This window comes from Acomys minous (genome assembly GCF_964271855.1).
Source record: "Acomys minous genome assembly, chromosome: 10".
NCBI classification, from domain to species: Eukaryota; Metazoa; Chordata; class Mammalia; order Rodentia; family Muridae; genus Acomys; species Acomys minous.
In genome coordinates, this window is record NC_140491.1 from 80,594,352 (window position 1) to 80,615,913 (window position 21,562).

The window sequence follows — 21,562 nt, forward strand, 5'->3', positions numbered from 1 at the left end:
ACTTCTCTGAAGTTAGCGGCGAGGAACCTGCCTGGAGCTTCCTGTCACAATTCATTGATAAGGACAAAGCACTATTCAAGGACTTAGAACTCCCAAACCCCTTCCCATTTCATCCAATTGTGTCCATTCCAGGGTCCTTCTCTTCTTTAGGAATTTCTGTCACTACAGCTTCCACTGTAGTTATCAAGGAGGCCACACCAGCAGCATCCAGTAAAGCAACCAGCCTTTCTTGGACCAATGATTCTCCCTTCCACCATGTTCACAGACTCTCTGAATGGAGCATCATAACCAACTTCGGAGGAGCTCTACAGAGTTTTCTCAACAATCAAAGACCCTTCAACACCTGCATTCTTAGCAGTAGTCATTGCAGAAGCTTTGAGTGGCCTTTTAATACTTTCTATACTTATTTTCTGATCTTCATTAGCAGGCTTGGATGCACCAAAGTAGAGCACATCCCCCCTCCTAGAGCAATGCCTTCTTCAACAACTGCTCTATGTAGTATTGAGAGCATCAGTAACTCTTTCTTCTCAAGTTCCTCCTCACTTGTTCCTCCAACCTTCAGCCCAGATAATCCATCTGAATATTTAGCAAGTCACTTAACCAGCTTTTTCTTTTCATACTCACTAGCTGTGATGTCCAGCTGCTTGGTGATTTCTTGAATGCATTTTTCTTTTAGAGCTTTGTCTCCTTTTCCTTTCAAAAGCATGACATCACCTTTGGTGACAATGTCCTCTCCAACTCTTCCTAAGTCATGACCTTTGACATCTTCAAGATTTAGATTCAACCCCTTTTCTCCAAATACTGCACTACCACTGGCCCTAGCCATATCTTTAAGCTGGGTCTTCCCTGGAACTTTGGTTGCTACAACCCAAAGACCAACTTTTAGCCCATTCAAAACCAGTGTGCTTAGAACTTCTTTATCAACACCTTCAGTAATCATGACCAAGGGCCTCCAATGACACTGGAAATTTCAAGAGCAGGTACATTGGACTGGACATTAGAAATTTTATTTTCACCCCACAGAACACAGGCATCTTGGAACTCACATATTTGACCTTTTGTTGTATTAATAAAATATGGGGAAAATATCCTCCATCAAACCTCAAGCCTCCAGTACTTTCTAACTCATCATTCAGGGTTTTTCCATCCTTCATTGAGATGACGCCGTTTCTTCCAACCTTTCCCATTGCATCAGAAATGGTGTTTCCTATGTCCTTGTCTCCATTTTCAGAAATTGTAGCCACCTGAGCATTTTATTCAGGGGTTATCACAGGTTTAGATTGTTTTTTAAATTCAGCAATTACATCATTAACAGCCAACACCACACCTCTCCAGATTTCCACTGGGTTAGCCCCTTCGTTGAGCTTCTCAGAGCTTTCCTGGCCAATACAACATGCCAGAACAGTAGCACTGATAGTGCCATCCCCAGCCTGTTCATTTGTGTTACTGGCAACATCCTGAACCAGTTTAGCTCCAGTATTTGGTATAGATCCTTTAACTCAATTGTCTTTGCTATAATGACCCCATCTTTTGTTACTTTCAGACTTCCCCAACACTGTTCAATAATTGCCATTCTTCCCTTTGGCCCCACTGTGACAGGTACAGCATTGGCTAAAAGGTCCACACCTTGAAGCATTAAGCCTTGAGCACCCATACCAAATTTTACACCTTTGGCATAGGCCCACTTGAGATGAGGAACCGGTGCCCAAGACACTGGTCTCATCTGTCAAAGGACTGTGGGAAGTTCAAAGCACTTCTGTGGGATGGCAGTGGGAATGCAGGTGACAAGGCAAGCATCAGCGGTGAATAAGGGCCATTTCTTAATTGAGATGTTTCTCTTCCTAGATGATTTCAGTGTGTCAAGTTAACATAAAAGCTATCCAGCACAGCACAAGAAGAGATTGCCCAGTCATGGAAGGAGTTATAATAATAGTAATAATACATATTTCATATACACATGCACACACATGCATGTGCATACACATACAAACAACATATTGAATCTGTTTTTGTTGGTGGTATACACATGGTTTCAAGGCTGACAACTGCATTGGAAAACCAAAGGGGGACTACTTTCTGGGAGAAACTAATTCTCATAATTCAAGCAGTCGTTCATTGCCTATAATTCTTTGCGTAGGCATGGGTGGGACTCCATGAAAATTTTCTCCTTTCATTTCCATTGACATTGCCATTGTTTAGGTCTTGTTTATGCAGTTACTTATAGCTGAAACTGTTTTACAGAAGACTTCCTGGTATTCTGGCTCTTAAAATCTTTCTACGCACTCTTCCTAGAAAAGCCCTGAGCCATAGATGCAGGAACTGTGATGTAGATACATTCCATGGAAATTGGTTCCCCACAATCTGTTGATCACTGCATTGTATGCCGTTGTGGTTTTTGTGATGATCTTTATTTGCTGTAAAAAGAGGAATCTTTAATGAGGGGTTATGGCTATATTTTTCTATGGGTCTACAGATACAATTTGGAATACAGTAAAGAATTATGCTGCTCAAGTGGCAATGGTAGATTCTTTTTCTAAGCTCACTAGTCTAGGGAAAATGACTCAGTTTCCAGTATCAAGCATGATCTCCTTCCTACTGAGTGGACCTTAAGTACAGTTAGCTAGCTAATAGTTACCACCAGTCTGTGGATGCATTGCTTCTTTTATGCATATCTTGCCGTGATGGTAATTATCATAGTTCACAGGCATTGGAGCTGTGTAAGTTATGTGATTATTTCCCTCTCTTGGCAACTTGTATAGTATTTTCTGGAACCTGGGATCAAGGCCACAGGAAAAAGACTTCCATATTAAATCCACCCTAAACCATCTGAGTCCCATGTCCTGAGTGCACAGTGTCTTCAGAAATAGGGTCCTGCCTGCAATCCCTAAGAGGGAACCAAAAACTACATCAATAACCTATATTGTTTTGAGAGTCACTAAGACTGCTCTATTTGAAAGGAGGTTTTTGTGACTGGTACTAGGTTTTTGTTACTCTGTGGTTCTTATTGGGAGCATTTTCAACTCAAGATGGCTTAACTTCCTTTAAGAATATTTTTTCCTAGTCCACCCATTTACCTGCAAGTTTCATAATTTCGTAAAATGTGTGTGTACTAATACATTATATGCATTGTGTATCATTTTAGTAAATATAAAATAATGTGATTTCTTGAGTCTTCATCAAGGAGCCTTGGTGTCATTTGTCCTTTACCGCTTCTGCTTTAGGATTGACCTCTCTCCCTTCTATCCAATTAGAGCTTCTTCTCCATTAATCTATTTCTCACTTCATAACACCTCTGTCTCTCTCAAACCATCTCCCCACCCATGATAGCTTTATACTTTCCTGGCTTCTGCGTTTACTCAATGTTGTATACTCACGCCTGAAGATTAGGAGCTAGAAGACCCAAAGGAAAGAGAGTGGGAGACATTTGTCTTTCTAGATCTGAGTTACCTCGTAATCTTCTTTTAGTCCATCCATTTACCCCTAAATGTCATAATTTCATTTATTGTTACATATGAATGGTATTCCAGAATGTATATGAGCAACATTTTTAATTGTTCATTCATCTGGTAAAGGACACTTAGGTGGTTTCAATTTTCTGGTTATTGTGAATAGACAACAATGAACATCACTGAGCAAGTATCTGTTGAGTAGATGTCAAGTTATTTCGGTATATGCCAATGGTCGTATGATAGGTTTACTTTTCATTTTTTGAGAATTCTTCATATTGATTTTCAGAGTGGCTGCTTGGCTTTGCATTCTCCTCAACAGTAAGGAAAGGTTCCTGTTTCTTCACAACCTCGATAGCATTTTTTGTCAATTGTTTTGATGTTTAGTGTCATATTTATGAATCAATGTTCAGACATTTGTGTTCTTTTGTATATTGTACATATACTTTCCAGTAAACATATGATTTTGGAGAATTTTGTCTTGAAATGACAAGGCAAATTCTGTTATTCAACGAACACTAGAATATTAAACTATGTGTATCTTTTTTTGCTCATTTTGCTATTAATTTTTTATTATAGAACACTACTGTGATGATAAAGTTGTTCACCCATATCAGCAAAACCATAACTTCTTTGCTTTCTATGTTCAGTGTAGGGACCTCCAGTAGAGAGTTGCTTTATAGAATAGCTTATGAATATTACAACTTTTATTTCCATCTTCTAAAGATGTGATTTAAAAATGTGGCAGAATCTAGGATGCTGTGCTGGGAACAGGAATGTACCAGAAATCTAGTGGATGCCAAAAGAAACTCCATTTGATCATGACCCTGTTAAAACAGACACGAGGAGCATTACTTTGGTGTACTCTCCCTTCTTTCTAAAGAAAAAAAAAAAGAAATGTTTTAAAGTGTTCATCAATGTATAATCAGAAATATAAAATCTCATGACATTGAAACAGCGTTATCTTGTCTCAAGGTCATTTTTATTTCATTAAAAAGTAACAGTGTACTTCTTTTTAACTCAATAAAACCTACAGTAAAAAAATTATATTCAATACATCTATAGTTTACTAACATTCAGCTAGAATTGTAGAATAAAAATCCTATTACTCTTCAATATCATGGATGAACAGGGAAGATATTATACTGTGAGAAATCATCAGAAACATCAATAAAAATTCTACATAATCTCGTTTACACAGGAATCTAAAAAGCTTATCTAAAGGAAGCAGAAAGTATAATACCTATGGGATGGTAGGGTAGAAGGGTGGGTGAGGAAGACACATGTTAATCAAATGGAACAAATCTTCAGTGGGAGAGTAAGCAGGTGTGGTTACTCACAGAAAGTGACTAAAATAAGTATATTTCAAACTTGCTCAAAGAATAGTTTTTAAATATTTTCACCATGCACACTCAAAATTTGCATATCAGTAGAACATTCTGTCAGTTTGTCTAATACAAACATCTCCTATTAGAAATATGTCAAAAATATCACAACAAGTCCCAGGGTCATTTACTAGTATCCTGTTAATTTAAAAATAATGTTAAAAAAAAAACACTAACAGAGAAAGTGGGTCTTTTTCAAGTACATATGTTTGTAACCATAGTGGAGGTTTCATCTCCTACTCACAGAACATTTTAGCGAGTGATTCATGGGATATGGGAGAAAGCACAACATGAATGTGATAGCATGCGTAAGCATGTCAGTGCCTTGAACTCGCGCAGTGCCATCCCTAGTAGAAATGCCCACCCACATGTAATATCTTCTGGTTCATCCAGCAGCCTTGAGAGGGAAGCAGACATGTCTCAATATTTTGGAAAGGCTCCCTCGTGAATATTGAGTAGACATCATTTGTCTGTGCCTGAAAAACTAGGAATAGACAGATTTATTACTTTGAATTCTGTGTTTATGTTTGAGTATTCATACTAATGTAACTCCAAAACCAATTATTCAACATAACCTAACAAAATTAGTAGAATTATGTGAATTGGTCACAGGACTGGGAAGCTCAAATGCCCACATTATTCTTCAGTAAAGAAATTATACACAGGGCAAAATTATTTTAGCAGAGGAAATAATACTAAAATCTTTATGCATTCATACAGAACTTTAGTGCTTACAATTTTGGATTCTTAGCTGTACTTAATAGATTAAGAAATTAGGGCTTAAAGAGACACTAAGGAGGTAATTTCCTTCCTTTTTTCTAGACCTTTTAAAATTTTTGTTTAATTTTCAAAGTTTATTTATTTATTTATTCATTTTATATCCTAATCACAGACTCCTTCCTCTTATTCTCCTGGTCCCACCCTCTTCTCCTCACTCCCCCCTCTTCTCCTCAGAAAAGGGGAGTCCCTCACACACGCCCCAACCCATGCCAGCACATCACATGGCACCGAGACTGAGCTCATCCTCATCCACTGAGGCCAGGCAAGACAGCCCTGCCAGGGGGAAGCGACTGAAAGCAGGCAACAGAGCTCACGTCAGAGATAGCACCTGCTCCATTTATTATGGGACTCACATGAAAATCTGGCAGCCCATTGGTCACATATGAGTAGGGGGCCTAGGTCGGGTCCATGCGTGCTCTTTGGCTGGTGCTTCCATCTCTGTAAGACCCCATGGACCTAGGTTAGCTGACTGTTGTTCTTCTTGTGGTGTTCTTGTCCCTTCCACATCCTGCTATCCTTCCCTCCCACTCTTCCACAGGACTCCTTGGCTGTGAGCCTCACATAAATAGATTGTAATTTAGTTATATTTCTCCCCTCTCTTTCCTCCCTCCAAAACCTGCCATGTACTCTCTACTGCTTTCCTTGAAATTTATGCCCTCTGTTTCGCTAATGGTAATTGCATGTGTTTATGATATGTATATGATGTTTATGTGTATGATGTATATATGTATTTGATGTATGTACATATGTAAGTGATGTTTATGCATACATATATGTATATGTGTATATATTTTATATGTATATGTATACATATATTCAAAAATATACCCTATGTTATTTGTATGTATGTGTTCAGGGCTCACCATTTGGCACAGCATGTGAGATGCCAAATTTCAGGGGAAGTGAAACAGGTAAAATGTCATGGTCAAGGTCAACTTGTCCTGAATGCATAGGACTCAATTCCATGCCAGTACCACAAAATTTTTAAAAAGGAAAAGAAATTAAGTTTATAAAGATCTTTTGTTTCACCATTTGCTTGATTTTCCTCTTCTGTGACCTCTTGCATATATAAAGTAGTAACTAAATCTCATAACTCTTGTTTCTGTGACACTATTCTTTGGTGGTTTCATTGACTGACAAGCTCTTAGATACTGAATACAGCGATTAAAAGAGACATTTTTCTTCTCAATGGCTCTGGAGGCTGAAGTAGAAGCATAGAGCGTTCAAGATTACCATATGCCACAGAATGAGACTCCTCCTTGTCTGTGTGTGTGTGTGTGTGTGTGTGTGTGTGTGTGTGTGTGTGTGTGTGTGTTTGCGCGCACGCACACGTGCATGTGTGTATGTGGTATGTGTATGCGGTGTGTGGTATGTATGTGGCGGTGGTGATAGTGGTGTGTGTGTGCACGTGTGTGTTTTAAACTATGAAACATTGAGAGGCCCCAGTATATTTCCAGTGGCCTGCTCCCAGAGGATTTAGATTCTGCCATTTTTAGTATGTTAAACCGTGGCCTGCATCTCAGCATGATACTTCAAAATGTCAAGCTGTATGAAACCAATAAGTATCTGAAATTAATGTCACTTATTACATTTTCTGAAACAACTTGAAGGGCATGCTCTAAATAATCACTGGAATACAGACAGAGAAAGCTGACAACAGAAAATAAGGTAATCTCACAGTTCTTTTTTTAATGATTTCTATTACATTTGACCTTGCTCATAAATTATGTTAGAAAAAATAGAATAAAAAATATCACACATTAATGTATACTGAAAACCTTTCTTGAGAGGTTTTTCAAGAAAACAATAGCATTTTAAAATTTCTTTCTCTTATTGTAACCATTGAGGCCAATATCCAGTATGATTTCTCCCAATGCCAATTCTTTGGTGCCCTATTAGTGACAGGATTGTGATAGGAGCAGTGCCCAACCCGCTCTGTATAGCAGAGATCACACATATGGCATATCTTCAGAGTCTCTACTTTTATGATTCCATCTGTAGAACGATAGATAAATCATCACAAACTTGACTAAGTGTGTCCTGTGTGCATCTGCTTCACTGGACTCAATATGATTGACAGATAACAGTAAAAGGCTACTAGAAGAGGTCTCAGCAATGACAAGTGAGTGTCATCAGATCAGTGACTTCTGGGGGAAGTCAGGATACAGATGAGCTGAGAAGAAGGAAGAAGCCATCCAAGGAAAACAGGGACATAAAGGGCAGAAAGGATATGATTGTGGTGTGGAGGGCGTGTATGCGTGCGTGCGTGCGCGCTCGCTCGCAAGGATGCACACCTGTGAGAGAAGGGGAAAGAGGAAAGAATATCTCACTATTAAAGTGTTACTCACTGTAACCAGAACATCTATGCTAATCAATGGGAGGTAGGAGATGATTTGACAGCTGCTAGTTTCTCTATAATTATTGAATACCCAAACCTGTCTTTGTACCCATGTCACATTGAGAGGTGTATACAGTAACACTGACATCACATCAAGGAAGAAGTCATTACCTTTGTGGCTTTCATGCCTTTTCTCCTTGGACATTTCTTAACAATAAATTATGAAACAGTAAAATACAATGTCCAATAAGAACAAACATTACAGAATAAAACCTTGAAAACACCTTTCAGGTACTTTATAAAATTAGGAATGTATAGACACTGGTTGAACCAACCAAGAGCAGTGCAGTGCCTTGTGATGTAACATGAACTGCAGCATCTCTGCAAGTTTTTGTTATATCTTCAATTCTTCCCAGTTAGTTACTACTTCAATTCTTCCCAGTTACTACTTCCCACTATGGCTGGTCAGAGTACATCCAGTGGTGCGATGGGATTTCCCCCGCACTCTTTGTGGGTAAAATAAATCATCAGACGTACCTAAATAGTCCCTCATTGTTTTACTTAATCAACTTGATCTTTCAGTTTTGTTTCTTAAAACTGTCTGTTCTCTGTGTGACCTTATCTTGTGAGCAGGCAGTATTTTCTGAGATTATGGATTTTTTCATTTCTCTTAGCAAGTAGTTATGAATAGAGTTCGTCTAAAAGAGAAGGAGTAATATAACAGAAATTTTTAAAAAAATTTTTAAATGTTTTAGTTACCTCAACCTTGGGGATTTGGGTAAACATTTCCTTGTAAGTAGATGGACACGGCTTAACCTTTAATTTCTGAATTCTGTAGATCTCTTAACAAGTGTTTGTGCCTGAAGAATTTCACACTTGTCTAGATACAGTCTGCTCACCATGTGAGCACCATAAAGATGGAGAGTTAGCCATAACAAGCAGAGTGACCACAACACGAAGAGCCAAATGAGGATGGTGATCCACGTGACAGGATGGAGAGACACAATATAGCCATCACTCAGCAGTGATGCACAGGCTTCCGCTGAGGCCTACACTAGGCTTCAGTGCAGGGGATGAGCAGACCTTATCTGAGATCTGATGTGTTGATGTCATCTGTTCCCATCATTTTCAAATAGTTAATCCAATATTCTTATGTCTGGTATGTATTAAATAAACAATTAAAATTTAAAAAGAAATATTGGCATTAGGAGAGTAAAATGTAAATATTATGTGTAATATTTTGAACTAAAAGGATAGGAAAGAATCTTTCTCATAGGGCTTTTGAGTATGATTTACAGTGAAGCAGTTCAAAGAAAAATATGGAGGGTATAATAAAAGGTACAGAAAAAGTCTGCTGAAGCAAAGGGAGAAAGGCAAATGAGGCATAGTGGTATTTCCCTGAAGAGAAGCTCAAGGCATCCTGACATAGAAAATGATCCATCCAACAGTGAGATGCACAGACTTCCTGCGGTACAGCAAAGGGAATGAGTTCTAGAGGCAAAGAACAGGAGATGTTTAAAATTTAAGTGTCCTTAAATCGTATTCTTGATGATAGTCTGCTGATATCTTCATGCAGTAGGGGTCATGATGCTGCAGAATTACTATCTGTGGGGAAAAAAAACCCCTTACTTTAAAACTGAAAATAAGGCTTTTCCCCATCTCCTAAATGTTCTTTTTGTCTGTGCTTTAAAATAATAAACTTCTTCCAGAGGTAGAGAGGCATATTTATGATATTGAGTTTGAGATCTAACATATGCTTGAGCTATATTATAATCATTCAATTCTTAAAATAACGTTGCTAAAATGGTTTCTGTGCAAGCACTAGATAATAGAGAGTTGTACAGATTAGGAAAAAAACTGCAATGCCTCTCTTCAGGGTGCAAGGCAGGGGCCGCCACATCTCCGCATGTGTAGCCAATGCTTATACATTTTAAATGTAAATTGTTTTCTTTTAAGAAAAATATTATACTGAATATGGATGCAAAGAGGTTATACATTTGTGTTTCATTTTCTTGTGTTGTAAAACTCATTTTCTACCAGTAATGAGAGTTTTATAAAATATTACAGTGTGTGTAACAAATCTGGCTTTTAAAGAAGCAGATTTACATAAATGAAAGCAAGGACTTCTCTCTAACTCTCTGCAGCTTTGTTCTTTGTGACATTTTGTGAAAGCTTATTATTATTTTATCTATTGGTGCATTTAAATATGCTTTGAGTACAAGGGAAAATAAAAAATTGGAAGTGAACAAGGTAAGTTAACAAGACAAAATATCTTAAATAATGAGTTTTTATTAATTTATTTTTAAATGATGCATTTTAAGTGTTAGAGACAGCTATCTGGTAAGACTTCAGTATATAAAATAAATACATGAATCATTTTAGGTCATGAACTAGTGAAGAGTTTTCTATAGTACTCTCTATAATCGCCATAGTCCCTGAGGTGTGGATATCAAGATAGTGTCCTTGAAACAGGCAGCATGAGCATAGCTTAGATGTCTGAACATGAGCATTTCAATAAGCAATTTTCTATATTTTCAACATGTCTTCTGCGATTAATATAGAATTCTTGTTTGTATAATATATACATATATATAGATGACTTCATGTTTTATATATACACACACACAAAGGTAAAGTGTTATTATATATATATATATATATATATATATATATATATATATATATGTGCTATTTTATCCACACGCACACACACACACACACACACACACACACACACACACATATGTGCTCTAATATATATATTAGAGAGAGAATTGAGAATTTGGATTTTGGATTTCCTAATTGTGTGTGTGTGTTTATGTGTGTGTGTGTGTGTGTGTGTGTGTGTGTGTGTGTGTGTGCGCGCGCGTGTGCGTGTATGTGTGTGTTCTTGACTATATGAGTATCAACCACTCAAACATTTCCCTAGCCATATATCTTGAATCCTAAATGTCTTCACAACCCAAGAAGCTATATGTCAAGGCTTTCTCCCCATCCCACAGTGCTATAGGGATGTGAGAGAACACTGAAGAGGTGGGACCTACTAACAACAGGTTTTAAATCATTGGAGGCATGACCTCAACGTTACTCTAGAGTTTCTTCTCTTTTTTCTTATTACAGGCCATCATTTGGTAAGCATTTGTGTTACCTCGTATGCTCTTAGTGTGATGTCACCACTCATCATATGCTCAAAAGTCAATGGTGCCAATAGGCCACGCACCAAAAACTTTCAAAAAATAATTGGAGAAAATAAACCTTTCTCTAATAAGTGCATTTGTTAATCTCAGATATCGCTTATAGTAACTGAAAACCGGCACCCTTTTGCAAAAGAAGCAATAAAGCAAACAACTAGAGCAGGTTCTCGAGCTTCCAGTGGGTGATACACGGCAGATGTCCTCAGTAGGCTGCAGAAGTACATTTTCCTCTCACCATTTGCAGGACGATTCTCTTGGGCTCTAGATTCAGTGTGTGGAATATGATGGGTCTGTTGTTGGTCAGCTTACAACCTTCCTTGGGAACAATGAAAGTCCTGAGAGAAGACCTGATTCTGCCTGTAGACAGAAGGTTTTGCTTATCACTATGACCATCATAGTCAGGAGGTGTAGCAGTGTCTTCCCGATGATAGGAAGCAGAAAAAGACAGAAATGGACAAGATGTCACCAGGCACCTGCTAAAAATTGCTATGTCATACAGTATTTTCCTACTTAACTTGAATAAAGTTTAAAATTCCTAAATTTCAAACTAATGGCTTTCCTGTACCAAAGTGATTAGAGAACTTCCTACTTTCTTCCTGGCTCCAAAGAGCATTAGAAATGTTAGTTTTTACCAACTATTTTTATATAAAGAAGTTTCTGAGTGCCTTTAGTGTGCCCTTTTGTGACTCCTAAAGTGTTTGTCTACCACTTTGAAAAATATATTGACTATTCAGGTCTCTTCTTGTGGAGTGTTTTTACTACAATTTTTCAAGCACTGTCTTTAAAAAAAAAATAAAGACTCTCTTAAAATTTTAGGTGTTACTTCTAATCTGTCACTTGTGTTTCCTGGATCTAATAACTGTAATCTACTTCCTACTTTTTAAAATAGAAATAATACTTGTGTTGCTTGTTTTCACAGAGTATTTAACGAGATAACACAAATACGATGCTAGTACATCTCACATGGAGGGAGGGTTTCATTCCTCCTCGTCTTTACACGTTTACTAATCTGCCTTCAATTGTTCTGATATATTTGTTGTGCCTAAATAGGTATGTGAATTTAGAAGTTCACGTTGTTATGTCCATTTCCTTGCAGATCGAAGCCTCAGACCGGACACCTGCAGTTTAAAGTGTAAAGGACAATGACAGAAGAGAGGACGCTTCTCTGAAATAAGAAGCCTTGACCTCATATTAACCTGCTACTCTCCTCTGTGTGGGATTGAAACCCTCTTTTCCACCTGACCTGAATTGCTGCACTGAACTGCTGGTGATGGAGGGGTCTACGATGGTATCTACTGACGCTACATAATTATATTTTAAAAACAAAGGCACTCTCCTCTTAATCACTCTTGTGCCTACTATCTGATTTATCACCCAACACCTCAAAATATTTTTTGAAGCAGATATTACAAGACACAAACTCTACTTGGTTTCTGACTTCCTTTCTGAAGAAAAGCAAATGTTCAAAGAGAAGAGAGAGGGAGTCCTACAGATGTCGTAAAAGTGAGTAGAGCTATTCATAAATTCATGAGGCAAATGTTTTTCTTAAAGTTTTACTATGGAGGCTAGCCGATAGAGGAAAATGTGCAAAAATAAGACTATTCAAAGGTTTGAATAAGCTTTATTTTCAGTTACTAAATAAATTTTACAAACATTGAAGGTATTTCAATAGTTCCCAAGCCTTGATCATTAAAGCAAATTGCTTACTGATTGGTAACTGTCCACTCCACTATCTGTTCTCAAGCGCTGGAGGCAGATTGTTTACAAGTAAGGAGTCCTGGGAAGCACTTTGTGTTCATTTGCCTATTCAGGTTCAGCCTCACATCAATGCTATCCCACACTGAGTGCACTCAACCCTAAGCTGGTAAAAAAAAACCTTTCATTCTTTAAAATTATTGTCTGTCTACAATAGGAGAGGGATAAGTGACATCTGAGTACAGAACGAAACATGGTATGAGTCCACATGGTAGTGACTGGCATGCAGAAGTAAGAAGAGAACAGCATAAGAAACATCACTCCCTCTTTTCTGGAACATTCTCAATTCCTCAAAGGGAATAATCATTACCTTTTGTCAATTCTGTGGCAATGTAATTCAAAATACTATGAAGGACTCAATTCTAATACGTATTCTAGAGTTCTAATAAATTAAAGGTAAATATAAAGTACTTTTCTTGGAAGCTTTAAGGTTCACTCTGGACATTGACAGCACTAATCAATAATTTCAATTCATTAATCAAGTAGCTTACTAGGTATTACGTACTTAGGAGCTGTGCATAATTAGGGCTTTCCAAACTGAGCTAACCCTTTGATCTAATCAAATGAGTATTACAGGTATGCTCATATGGTTTGGGGTTTATTAGGCAAGTCATGTTAGATAGCTCACTGTTCTGTAAACCATACGTCAATAGGCTCAAGTCTCTCAAACAGAATAAAAAGTGTTCTCTTCATTGCTCTGAGCTGTAATTACACTATAATCAAGTTATAGAGCACATGAAGTAGCAGAAATAGATACAGGCAGAGTGGAAAAGAATAAGCTTTTAACAAAACATCTTTAATTGAAAGTACAAGGACAATCTCCGTGTGAGCATGTAGTGGGAAGAAATGGTTCTCAGTCTGTGTAAGTGTGCGTGTTGCCCTAGAGCCATGGTTGCTTGTAAGAGGAGCAACTTTGGTTATAAAGGCATGGGTTGTATATGATGAGGAAATGAGCATAGAAGTAAAGCACATTCCTCACAGTGGTTCTGCAGCCTGAATGTAACCTTGGTAGGCATATTAATATGATGGTCTCCTCAACACAGTGTTTTCTTGATGGAGTATTTTTGTTCTTGTTTTGTTTTAATTGAAATAAGATCATCCCTGTCATGTTTTCTATTAAAAAAAATTGTCCGGAAAATTTAGAATGCAATAAACTTTTTTAGAACAATGATTATATTTTGCCATAATTTTCTATTTTAAGACTTACTTATTTGAATCCTTGAATATTAAAAACCGTTAAAATCAGCATTTTAAAAATATATTCATTTTATATGGAATGATGTTCTTATACTTTATCTAATTGATTTAGTTCTACTCCTTTTTGTGAACATCCATTTTCATTTTCCATACCAAGTCAAGATAATACACAAATAACAGCTTCTTGGTTGGCAGAATTTTCTGTTTCTTGCTTGGTTGCCTGCTTGAATGTTTCACAAGCTCTTACTATGTTGTGAGGCTAACTTTGAATTCCTGATATTAAGTGAATTTTCTGCTTCAGGTAACCCAGCATCCAGGACTATAGGTGCCTGACACCATGCGTAGCTTGTTTTTTTTTTTTTTCTTTTCCTATTTAGTTACCATATGTTTGATTTTAACTTATGATATCCCAATATATTTAAACAGACATAATAGATTAAAAATATGTCCTTATGAAAAAAGATAACTCAGAAAAGGTAAGTATAATTTAAAATATTAACCCAAATCACAAAACATTTGATTATTTTCTATTTAAAAGACAGTAAAGAGAGATAAAATCTCCTGCACAGGTGAATAATAATCTAGAAAGAATGACAATTGCCCTAGCCAGTTCACAGAGATATGAAAAAGTGTAGTTGATTATTTATAAATAATAAAATTTTGTTTCCCACAGTTCTTATGTTTTAGTCATCAAAGATCAAAGTTATGACAGGTACTGGAAGATTATGCACAAAAGTGATTCCTTGTCTCCTCATCCTCTGAAGAGGAAGGGGGAATGTTGTATCCTAAAATAGCAGTAGGAAAGTGAGGACAAAAATTAGACCCACAGGGACTGGCATCAACAGGTGTACTCACACAGCGAGAAGAGGGTAGAATGCTCCCCAAACTGCATATACCAATCGATCCAGGAATGACTTATCTCCTAAACATCCTACCTCCTTCTACCATTATCTTCCAGATAAAATTTCAATTCATGAATGCAGGAATATGCCAGGATTCAAACAACTCAATGCTGCCTTTGACTGCACAATGCCCATTTTCTTATCACATACCAACTATATTCCAAAAGTTTTCATTTCTTCTAGCATCAAGTTTAAAATTGGTCTTCAGCATCATCTAAATTAGATGTGGGTGAAGCCCAAAGTGTTTGCTATCAGGAGGCAAACTCCCACTAGCTGTAACTCTGTAAATTCAAGCAGATTAAGTTCTTAGGAGCATAAAATAAACACCTACACTCTACGAATGAGACACAGATACACACAGACACACACACACACAGACAAGGAAAAATAGAGCTCCCAAGTAAGACCAAAGCCCACAAAGACAAACAAGATAAGGCTATCCATTCTCACCACCAATTTTCAATATAGTGCTCAAAGTCTTAGCTAGAGAAATTGTAAGGGTCCAATAATTGCTGCTGGAAGACCCCAGATATAAAAACAAAGAACATTTATTCTGAAAAAACAGCTGGCATGCAGGGGTCAGCCAACCATACAAAATGGTGGCAACACTGGTCAAAGGCCAACAGGCCTTTTTATAGGAAATAAAGGGACTTCCAAGAAGGTGTGCTATCTTCTAATTTGATTGGTGGACTAAGGAGCAATCACAGGGACATAAGCTGATAGGCTGGGGCTGAATGGCCAGTCATCCCAAGTTACAGTCCAGAGGCATTAGACCATATATGGTCACACTGGGAGATAATTGGCTCAGATCTTTTCCACCCACCTTTCTGCAACCAGGAACATTCTATTACCTCCCTCCAGCTGGGACTAGCTGGTGCCTCCCAGTGCCGGTTCATGACTTCTGTCACAGGGCTTTTAGCAAATGTCCGACCCTCTCAAAATAAGTCATGGCACACAGTCAAACAGATCAGCAAACCCTCCCCACTCTTCACACATACACACAATATAATAATAAAATTACTAAAAGAGCTACCAATCCAGAAATGGTCTGATAAGATTAAGAGATTGTTCTCAACAGATGGGCACTATTACCTTCTACGTGTAATTGAATTTTTCTTGAGTTGAAGATTGTAGGTTTCCATTCTGTTTTTTCATGTACCATTCATTTTGGTAGTGACTTCTGCCAATATCCCATTTCCTGTCTCCTAACCTTTTACATCCTTTAACATTGCCACCCCTGGTGTTTTTTCTCTCTCTCTCTACCAATTTATTTGTATTTTATTATCTTTTCTCCCTTAAGACATCTCTGCTCTGGCTTCCATACAGTGAACTCTAGGTTAAATATATAAAACAAAAGATTTTAAGTTGAGATCTACATATAAAAGAGAGCAGGCAGTATTGTGTTTCTATGCAAGGGTGACCTCATTCAGTACAAATTTTTGCAACTCCATTCATATACACACAAATTTTGTTATTTCAGTTTCCTTTACAGATGAGTAAAATTGTATGATATACATATATCATGTTTTCTTTTCTTTTGTTTTTGTTTTTGTTTTTGTTTTTCAAGACAGGGTTTCTCTGTGTAGCCTTGGCTGTCCTGGACTCACTTTGTAGTCCAAGCTAGCCTCGAACTCACATCGATCTGCCTGCCTCTGCCTCCCGAGTGCTGGGATTAAAGGCATGCGCCACCACGCCCGGCTTTTTTCTTTATCATTTTATTTGCTAATAGATACCTTGGTTGATTCTAGTTCTTAGCTATTTTGACTTGAACTACTATGAGCATGGATGTACAGGTATCCTGGCAGTGCCCCTGGGTGTATGCCCAGGGAAGGTATAGCTAGGCCACATGGTAATTCTGTCATTTTTTTTTCCCCTAGAAACCTGGAGACTTGTTTCTACAGTGGTTGAATTATTTTACCATTCTCACTAACAGGCATAAGGAATATTTAGCATATGCCCACATCATCACTTACTGTCATTTGTATTTATGATCTTGGTCATTTTGTTAGGGTGAGATGAAATCTCAAGGTATGTTTAATTTTCATTTCTATCATAGTTAAAGATGTTGTGTGTACTTTTTCAAGTATTTACCAGCTTTTGTGTTGCATGCTTTGAAACCTTCCTATCTTGTTATTTTGTTAGTTTCATAGCTGATTTTTAATTGGCCTGTTTGTTTTCCTGAAGTTTATTTATTTATTTTTTTTAGTTCTTTGTGAATGCTAGGGAATAATCTTATATTAAATGTATATCTAGCAAAGATCTTCAAAATTAAAGCTTTAAGTGGAATGTGGAGGTTGGGAGAACAGAGAAGAGGTTAGGTTGGTAGTTAGCCAGACTTAGGATGTATGAAGAAGCTTTTTATTTATTTTTTGACGTCCAGCAGTATGTAGGATACTTGCATTCATACATACATACATAATATATATGTATATATACATGTATAACATTTTACGGGTATTTGATAAGAAATACTCTTCGTGCATGGATTCCAAAAAGATAATGAGTTCTTGAACGAAGATCTCAGAGACAGGCATGAGATACTTCTTATGAGGTACTGGCCGTGGAGTCTATAGAGGCACTCAAGATAAAACAGGCAGTTGCCGTTGCTCTTGGTTGGCCATAACTAAATGAAAACGTCCTATTGTTTAAGATACCATTCATATCGCATACAAGACAGAGAAATCAACATTAAACTGTCCAGGAAACTCTGCTCTCCTGGAGGAGAAAAATACTGTTGTTGATACCCAGAAGCAGAATCCAAATAATATAATACTAGCTTCACGGTAAGATGTGAGCCTACTGGTGCAATTGTGCCATGGTATTTATGGAGATCCCCAACCACTTTCTGGTTGAACGTGAGGTTTGTTCTACAGTAAGGATTTCATGCCTGCTATGTAACCCTGGTATAAAACCCATGAGTGTGGAGATAATAGGCCCAAGGAGGAAACCTACCACTGTTGTTACATGACCATGACATCAAGATACAGTCTTGACATATTTGTGTGTCTAGCCATAGATTTGTGCTGCTCTCAACTTGGATCTGGGAAGCTTCTCTTTGCAGTGGATAAATACAAAGACTCAGATTTGTCAAAGTGCCAAGTATAAATAACAATGAAGGATCACATGTTGATGGACCACTTATGTTAACTTCCCACCATAGAAGGCTCAAGGAACTTCACAGCAGGGGAAAAAGAGGGAATGTAAGAAGCAGTATGTAGGGGAAGAGACCTTAACGAAATGCTGACTTTGGGACATAATGGCTATTAAACACATAAAATTACAGCAGCTGTGGTTACTTGGCGAAGATCAATCCAGGCAAAATTCTTCGATTGACTAAGGAGACTCCCTAAGGCCTCACCCATGGCAGAGGAGCTATTTGCATTTGGTGGCTGCTGAATGCAGGCCACTCTTTCTTAAACAAGTGCTGCTTGTGAGACTTTGCTGGGCAGAGGTCTTGAGTCCGCTCCTCTCCCGAAAATCTAGTTTCCCTGTGCTCAGAAAGAGGAAGTACTCCCTCCTGTTTCCAGAAAGCGACCATAAAAATCCCATTTGGTGAGAAGGTGTGACCAAATCTGGTTCTGTTCAGATAAGACGCTTCAAAGCTGCCTCAGAATTAACAAGAGGCCCAGTTCCTGAGACAGGCTCTCCAGGTGTTTACTATAAACAAAAAGCATATCCTGGGACCAAGGCCCCCTTTTTTACAACACTAGGATTTAAAAACCTGGGATCCCCTGGTTAGGGAAGCCTTTTTTTCCTTTCCTCCGGTTTCCTGGCTTTTTTCCTTATGCCCCTTTTCTTTCATCTTTAGCTTAGCTCTGGCTTCTGCCTCTAGACGGAATGTATGAAACTTAGGACTTGAATTAAAATCTAATTCTTTGTCTCTTGGCTGTCGATTCTGGCTAAGTTCAGCTACCTTGCTCTCTTAAGCCTGGGGCTCTCTCCCTCTGTTCCAGTCTTAGCCCTTCATGCGCCAGATCTCGGCACATGGAGCTTGGAGGAGAGGAGTCAGGCGCACCTGGCTAGGTAGGAGCTTGCTAGCTTCATCAGAAAGTCAGAAGGCCGAGGGAAAACACAGGGTGGGGCCCATTCAACAGCTGCTGATACATTTCTCATACTCCTGTGGATGGGTGCATAACAGTAAAAATATAGGTGGCACGAATTAGGCTGAGGGAGTGATTAGTAGCAGTGAGAAAGAAGATACAAAGTTGGGGAGGAAAAGGGTGGGGGAACTAGAAGGAGTCTGAGGGACGTAGTGATGGATACATATGATCAATATATGTATCGTTGTATGAAACTTTCAAAGAACAAAAATAAAGAAGGAAGCCGGATGGTCAGTAAGCTTTTTTTTTTTTTTATGAATTTTCAATATTTGAGCCATCGTGGAAATATAAATTAAAACTACTTTGAGACTTCATCTTATCCCACTCAAAATAGCTATTATCAAGAAAGCTGATGACAATAAAAACGGGTATAGATGTGGGAACTGGTCTTTATTCACTGCTGCCAGGAGTGCAGTCTAGCACGGCCACCATGGAAATCACTGTGGAAGTTTGCTCAAAACTTGAAAATAGAACTGTCACCGAAGCCAGTTACATCACTCCTGCACATGGACCCAGAGGGCTCACTATTCTACCACAGAGGCACTTTTAAATCCATGTTTCCTGATGCTCGGCACACAAAAGCATGGATAGGGAACTAGCCTAGATGTCTATCGAGAGTTAAATGGATCATGAAAATGTAGTACATATATATACACAATGAATTTTTTCTGTAAACAAAAAAAATTATGAAATATACAGGAAAAGGAAGATCTGGGTTTTACTAATATTAACTAAGGTGACCTATGCTGAGAAAGATTTTTTAAAAAAACATGTAATTTCTCTCATATGTAGATCCTAACTTTCAGTGTGCATGTGGGCACGCACGCACACATGCACATGTTAGAGGACCGAAAAGTAGAAACGAGACCACAACAGGGCAAAAGAGAGATAGCAGAGGTCAAAGAATATATATATATATATATATATATATATATATATATATATATATATATATATATAACGTGTATAAGATATCTTTTTTTGTTGCTATGATAAAGAACCATGGCCCAAATCAACTCATGACCAAATGGTTAATTTATGCTTACCATTCTAGAGTGAGATCCCATAATTGGAGCAGGGAACACGGCAACAGGAGCCCAGGTTTTTAAAACCACACATTCAACCTCAAACAGGAGGCAGAGAAAGTAAACTGAAAGTGGAACTATAAACTCCCAAATCTTATCTCAGCCTCCAAGGCTGTCCCACTTCCTCAGTCACTACCAACAACTAAGAGACCAGCTGCCCAGATGCATTAACTTAACTGTGGGAGATGCCTCATTTCGAGTCACCCTATGACCTGAAAGCTGACTGAGGACTAGAGGAGGGGCGAGGCAGATGAGAGGGAAGGGATAGCCCTACTAGAACAAATTCTGTTTGAGAATGTCATAATGAGAACTAATACTCTGTGTACTCATTAAAATCAACCAGTTAATCACAAGACTAATTCTTAGGGCTTAAGCATAATCTGAGCTCCCATCTCTTGTGTATATACTAGCACAGGTGATGCATTGCTAATGAACCAAAGGGGAACTGGTCCTTTATTTTCTTCTGTGAAAGCATGGCCTCCACAGAATTCCTCTTTCTCAGAATCGAACTGCTACAGCTCTCTCCGGGTGGCCCAGCACACAGCGACTCGGCAGGTATGGAGCCCACTCTCTTGGCTTCACTCTATGTACACTGTAGGTGTGGGGACTCTGAGAAATGGCTTAGTCTATGTGTGACAGTTCTCCGTCTAGCTCCTAGAACTCCTAGGAGCATCCTTTGAAATCAGGTGGAAATAGAATGTCCCAAGAACTCACGCCTTTTTCATGAATTCTAAGTAAGCTTCTCACGGACACAGACACGGACCACATTTGTGGCTTCGATACTTCCACGTGGGTTGTTCTGGGCCACGTAAGTCACAGCTATCACAACCACCAAGCACTGCATTTGAGGGGACACCCAGAGACACCAGGAGACCTCTCAGAGATCCAAGACTATTCGACTTATCTGACTCCATGAGACGCTTCAGTTCTTCACTCTGCCTGACTAGGCCTGAGTTTGTCTCTCAGGATTCGGAAAAACATTCCTAAGGAAGCCACATGTGGGCAGACAGGTCAGGTTGACCAAAATCTAGATGTTTATATTATTTTATGTCTTTGTTATTCCCTGAAAAGAATGCAGTTGGCCCTAACTGATCAAATTAATGGTCAACATCTGAGTAGAAGCCAAACCTCCGTGACTCAACAAAATCCCCAGTAACTAGGAAACGTCCCCAAACGGATAGCCAATCCTGAATCCACCACTACTCAACACGCCCCCCCCCCTTTACTCTGACTCACTGCTAACCAATCAGTTTAAAGGTTACCACAAAAACTCCTGATTGTGTATAAATTGAGCCTGCTTGCTCACTTCCTGGTCGCCATTTTGAAAAAAAATGGCAATCCCTGCATGCTGAAATATGTACAAAATAAACGCTCTTTGAT

At 38.3% G+C, this 21,562-nt stretch overlaps 1 pseudogene across 1 annotated transcript; it reads right to left on the bottom strand.

Annotated features, from left to right (window-relative positions):
* Positions 1 to 109: 109 nt before the first annotated feature.
* Positions 110 to 21,096, bottom strand: LOC311607310 (60 kDa heat shock protein, mitochondrial-like; annotated as a pseudogene). Its single transcript has 2 exons — positions 20,930 to 21,096; positions 110 to 1,841 (listed from the first exon to the last, which is right to left on the bottom strand). The product of its transcript is annotated as a 60 kDa heat shock protein, mitochondrial-like (transcript).
* Between the last annotated feature and the right edge of the window lie 466 nt (positions 21,097 to 21,562).